The following is a 6000-nucleotide window of genomic DNA, read 5'->3' as shown; positions in this document are numbered from 1 at the left end:
CCTACTGCACACAGGGTGGTCCTACTGCACACATGGTAGACCTACTGCACACAGGGTGGTCCTACTGCACACAGGGTGGTCCTACTGCACACAGAGTGGTCCTACTGCACACATGGTGGACCTACTGCACACATGGTGGTCCTACTGCACACAGGGTGGACCTACTGCATACATCGTTGCATGGGACTCCACTAGGCCCTAGGAAGGTGGACAACTGAAGCGTAGACAGAGCCTTAGAGTCCCCAGGCACCATGAACACACAGCAGCCATGCTTCCAGGACCAAGCAGCGCTGGGCAAGGTGGCTGCAGGCTCAAGGCCAGGTGCTCAGGAGGCTGGAGGGGTTTCTAGGAGTTCTGTAAAATCCCTCAGGGAGGACAGGGGAGTTTTGCTGAGTTTTAAGGAATAAATGGGACTCAGATTAGAGGAGAAAACAATGGCGGTGACTTCAGAAAGGGAGGCAGCCAAGGGCGTGGGCAATGCATGAAGTCGGGACAAGCGCCCGCGCCGGACTCCATCTTAGGGAGGGCTGGGGAGGTGGTGGCAAGGGTGAGAGCTGAGCTGGAACCCGATGGCCACGGCCACCAGCAGAGACTCAGGACTCTGAGCAGAGAGACTGCGGGCCTAGGGCCCCCTTCTGTGGCGTAGGCTCCAGGAGAAATGCACAAGGCAAGTGCCTCCTGAGTCTCCGTAAAATGGGAAAACAGGCTCGCAGACCGTCTAGCTGCAGGGCTCTCCAGCTGTAAAAACCAGGCAGGTGGGTGCTGCCTCTCCCAGGATCCCAGCCATCATTTCTAGGGAGACTCAGTGGGCTCCATTTGCAAAATGGAGTGGGGGGCGATGGGGTGAACCACAGGCGGAGTTTGTGTGGGGCCATAACAGGTACACCGATGCCCTTCACACCTGTGTGCCACAGGCCGAAAGCCCAATGGGTCCCTACTGTCTGCAGAGTGTAGACAGCCCGTGCATGGTGACACATCAACAGACTGGTGGTCACTGTCACAGCAGTTTATCGGAGTTCACTGGTCAGCCTTCTCCAAATAACCGGGACACTGTGTCAGTGTTGCGCAGATGTGTAGGTTTCTGTGGTTTCTAGAGTAGATGGCTCCCAGGTAAGGGACGTGTGACCTGCGTGCTCCTCTCCGTGCCCCAAGACCAGCGCCGTCAGCTCAGTCACGGACACCACCTCTCTCTGCGCCTTCCCCTCTGGTGGAGTGTTCAGGTGAGTCGAGGTCTGAGGTCCACCTGTGCCCTCCTGCAGCTCTGGTCTCCCAAGCATGAGCTGCTGGTCTGCCCTGAAAGTGTTAACCCTGCCTCCCTCGCACTCATGAGCTCTGATTCCACCCTAGGACAGCTGTCTCTGTAAATAAATTTACAGGATCGGAGCACTGAAAACTCCTAACCTTATATATTAAGTCTTACAGGATTTATCAGAAAAGCATAAAGCTGTGAAATATCCCTTGTGGCCTGATGGATTGCATACATTTGGGGTCTCTCCTTTGACGTACCTTGACGTCTCTGTTCTATTCCTCCTGCCAACCTTGACTTAAAAACTCGTGGAGGTCAAAAATGGAGTCTGTTGCCAGGGACAGGTCCAGGGCCTTGATGGGGACGTGACCCACTGTTGGCCTTTTGAGTGGACTCAGAGCAGCTTCCAGATGCAGGCGCCTCAGAGCTGACACTCTGCCATCAGATGTGGTGCCTGGGCTGCTTCTCCTCCGCATTCTCTTCAAAGAACCTCAGATGGAAAAAGCGCATGCAATGGGTGCATAGCTCAGCCCCCTCAGCAGACCCCTCAAGGAACAAACGCGCTTGTGGAAAATGCGTTTCCTCCCTTCTTCAGTCTAGGGCCCTCTGAGTGTTCCAGGTGGAACTAGGTTAGACCATCTCCCCGTCAACACGTTCCCTGCCCTGGGTTCACTTTAGGGGACAAGGGGGTGAATCTTTCCATGGAAAGAACATAACAAACAGCCAGCACTAACACGGGGCTCTCCTGAGCTCAGCCCCGCAGCCCCTCTGAGCATCGGTCTTCGCTCTCAGCACGCGCGTTTTATGAAGGCAGGATTTGTGTCACTTCGTTCACTGCTGCAGCCACAGGGCCCGGGATAGTGTCTGTCCCACAGTAGGTGTAAATACATATTCATTCAATGTCAGTAAGATTCGGTGACGAAAGAGATTCTGAAAAGAATAAATTTAAATTGCCCCCGACCCCCAACCCCCCCTGCTTTGGGGGTTAGCCAGTTGTTACACAAAAAGATTGAGTGGCTTCTGTGACATCGTACGAAGCCACCCTGGAACCTGAACCTGAGACTCTGAGACCCTTTAATCTTCTCACAGCCGAGCGTGGGTGGAGCTAGGTGCTGCGGATCCTGACCTGACCGGCCCCCTGGCCTGCAAACCAAGCAGGAGGCGCCAGGGAACCGACCGGCAGGGCACGGGCTCTGTTGACTGGCGCTCAGGGTGGAGGAGACCCTTTGGTCTGGGTTAACGCAGGCGGGTCTGAAGGAGCCCCAGCCCCCTCCGGCCAGTTCTGCAGCCACCCTGGGGACCTGGCTGTCATCGGAGCCATGACTCACATCAGCGCTGTGATCAGAGGTAGAGGGCGGGAGGGCTTCCAGCTCCTCCTGTGGTGTGTGTTTCACAAACAGGATGGATGGAGAAGAGGGGAGGTGTAGTCCCACCTAGCGAGAGCGGAGAGCTGCGCAGCACAAGCGGAGCATCTCCCTTTCACTGGGAAGCGGCGTCTTCTCTGCTTGCAGGTTTGCCTCAGGCTGTGCACAGGGCAAGCTCCTTTGGAAGAATGCCTAAAAGACACTGGCGCTGGTTCTTTCAGGACAGGCTGGAATCTGTGGCTGGCCCTGGGCAGACGTTAATCAATGTGGCCCTGGAGCATGACATCCCTCCGTCCTCCATGCCCGGGGTGCAGGGCGCGTGTTCTGAGCATGCCCTCTCTGCCAGCGCCGAGCTCACTCCTCTCTCTCTGTTTCTCAGCCAAGCTATTCCTTTTCCTTTGCCTTTCTTTTTTATTCCTCTTTCTGGAAGATGAGGACCTGCCATCTTCCATCAGGGATTTGATTCTTTGTCGTGAAAACCATGTCCTGAGTCTATTTGGTAGATGGAGACAGATCAGCTTCAACTCTAAATTTTATAAACCTCTTACACTAAAATCCCTGAGATGTGAATGTGCTGTCTTAATAATTAGATGAATACACCCAACCACTGTTAGCAGCATGATGAAGGATCTAATTACATTACTTTCCATGGCTGCGCTGGCCTGACAGCCCCCATCACACATCTGTCTGTGCTGCTCTTTGTCAGCCTTACACATAGCCATCCATGTAAAAATACTTATAAAGTAACTGCTCAAACATGAAAATCACAAGGCAGGAGCTCATTAAACAAAGAAACGGCATGAACTGTGCTGTGTACTAGATTAGAACTTTAAACATTTCCTGCTAGCAGGTAAGGCATGGGCCTTTAAATACATATTATTATTCACGTTTAATCATGCACCGAATGTTCCTGCCTAATTGCTAAATGTTTTCTCTTGTGCTTAAATTTCATGCCACAGATTATTAAAAATTGACTTTACAATATTTATTTTACTTATCTTCTCAAGCCAGACTGGGCTTAGCTGATAGATTTGGTAAATTATTAATTTTTAAAGGCAATTTGTGCTACATTTTACACTCGGATGATGTCCAGAGAGACCCTGATTTCCAGTCCAAAACTTACAGAACCGAATCGCTTTGATTCATCTTTAATCTAAAGACTCTTAAAGCACATATGCAGAGATGTGAGAGCTAATGAATCCCTCTGATGTGATGTGAAAAGCTAACAAGCACTTAGTTAACATTTAGATTCATGTGATGAAGGAAGAAAACTATCATTTCCAGTAGGTTATCTGACAGTAGCCTTGGACTACATAATTCATTCTGTTCTATAACAAGAACTGCTTAGAGACATCATGAGACATGAATAAAACCCACAAACATCTCTATATCAGGCTTAATTTACTGCAGCGCCAACCTTCTGGGCTCACTGTCCCACTGGGTGCTGGCCCCATCCACTGAGGCCGTGCCCTCCAAAAAGTAGTGGCTGGTCTTGCTATAACTCGGTCTACATAGGGGAGCATATGGGTGAGCCAAGATAAACCTCTCAGATGGATGCCGCTGGATTTTTTTAAAGTGTGTAATAGTAAGTTTCCACTGTCTATGTATCGAATTCTAAGCTAAAATTATATATTAAATTGGAAGTAGATTCTTAGACACCAAAAAGGTAAAATGATTAATAAAATGAGGTCAGGAGTTTGAGACCTGCCTGATCAACATGGTGAAACCCTGTCTCTACTTAAAAAAATACAAAAATTAGCCAGGTGTGGTGCAGACACCTGTAATCCCAGGTACGCGGGAGGCTGAGGCAGGAGAATCACTCGAACCCAGGAGACGGAGGTTGCAGTGAGCTGAGATCACACCATTGCACTCCAGCCTGGCAACAAGAATGAAACTCCATCTCAAAAAAAAAATGACGTGTCACTGTACATTTTCGTGTATATTTAAGCTCCTACTTTAGTTTCATTTTTCTGGAAACGAGCATTGTCTAAATGTCCGTTTTCTTCCTCCGCCGTGCAGCCTGCATACCAAACGTCCACTCCAAAGTCATCCTGCAGAAACTTCGAAAGGCTCGAAATATTTGCTGAACTTTGGAATGCTCGTTGAGTTTAAAATCACTGTGTATCAGTGTTGCTCACCCTAAAACTGGCTAGAGTGCTGAGGAGGAAATGGTCTGGACTGGCCACGTAATAGCACCGGACTACTCCGGCCAGTCCAGGGTCCTGCGTGAAGGGCAATAGCGGAAATAACTTCCTCAAGACCAGAGGCTTCAGAGAACTGCTTTCTACTGCAGGCGTTTTTTTCCTTGTTGATGCCATTTTAATTGTTTTGTTGGTGCCCAGAAGGAAGCCTAGTTAGGTGACATTCAGGTTTCAGAACTTCTCCTTGGCACCTTGGGCCTCGTCTGCCTCTAGCCAGAGCCCACAAACAGGGAGGCTCTCCCACGGCATCTCCGCAGGGGATCAGCCAGCGTGGCCCTGGAGAAGGGAGATGGGGCTCCGGGACAGAGCAAAGCCGGGGGCAAGTCCCTGCGGCCTGCTAAAGCTGAGACCTGACCCTGACCCCACAGTGTTTCCCTGGAGTTCCAGGCGTGCTCACAGACCGCTTGAAATTCTAAGGAGACGCTTCCCCGCACCAGGACTGGGCTGCTGGTTTTATGGACAGCTTAACAAAACACTGTAACACGAGGAAGGTGACCCCAGGTGTGCGACTCCCTTCAGTGTGCGGAGCCACCCCTCCACCGATGTGCCGGGTGGAGTACAGCTGGGAGCCTCCCTGCCTGGGCCGTCCACTCCAAAGTCAGGTCTCCCAGACATCTTGGCAAAGGGTGTGGAATGACCTTCGTCAGTTTTTTAATGTTCTGCAAGTGGCTTATTCTTTAAAACTTCTAGACATTTTGATCTGCAAAGAAATATGCATCCCCCTATCCCCCATTTACCCTTTCACCCCGGCGTCTGCTCTTCCTGCAGACTCGCCATGCGAGGGGTCTACACTTCCTGACCAGCTGGTCTGCACTTTCTGGGAAGTAAGACAGGCAATCATGACAAGTAATGTCTGCTTAGATCTTCACGGATGGCAGTGATGTCACATGTACCACTCGTTAAGACCCATGGCGGGTCTTGAGTTTGATCCAATTATTTCCCATTTTATCGAGTGAGAAACTGAGGCCTAGAAATATTCACTCTGTAGGCTGTGATCACATGGCTGGTGAGTGATAGAACCAGCCTTGTATCCAGGCTGTATAACATGGCTACCCTAGGAGTTCCATCAATGCTCAGAGAGGAGAGACACTACTGCGTTTGGGGCAATAAGGAGGGCTGCATGGAAGAGGTGGCATTCGAGGAAGTGATAATTTTTCACATAAGCTGATAATTTCATTTTGACTCTATG

General features: G+C 50.5%; 1 protein-coding gene and 1 long non-coding RNA gene across 2 annotated transcripts in view; one reads left to right on the top strand and one right to left on the bottom strand.

Annotated features, from left to right (window-relative positions):
* Window positions 1-260, bottom strand: part of LOC116541753 — an 876-nt gene extending 616 nt beyond the window's left edge. Inside the window, exon 1 of the long non-coding RNA XR_004264931.1 lies at window positions 42-260. This is a non-coding gene — a long non-coding RNA (uncharacterized LOC116541753). The remainder of the gene's footprint in view (window positions 1-41) is intronic.
* Window positions 1-6000, top strand: part of ADARB2 (adenosine deaminase RNA specific B2 (inactive)) — a 455637-nt gene that overhangs the window by 262116 nt on the left and 187521 nt on the right. The window lies entirely within an intron of this gene.

The sequence above is a fragment of the Sapajus apella genome, unplaced genomic scaffold (assembly GCF_009761245.1).
Source record: "Sapajus apella isolate SASKATOON/1434 unplaced genomic scaffold, GSC_monkey_1.0 scaffold155, whole genome shotgun sequence".
Lineage (NCBI taxonomy): Eukaryota > Metazoa > Chordata > Mammalia > Primates > Cebidae > Sapajus > Sapajus apella.
The sequence above is the reverse complement of the archived record's forward strand: the minus strand, read 5'-3'. Positions and strand labels throughout refer to the sequence as shown.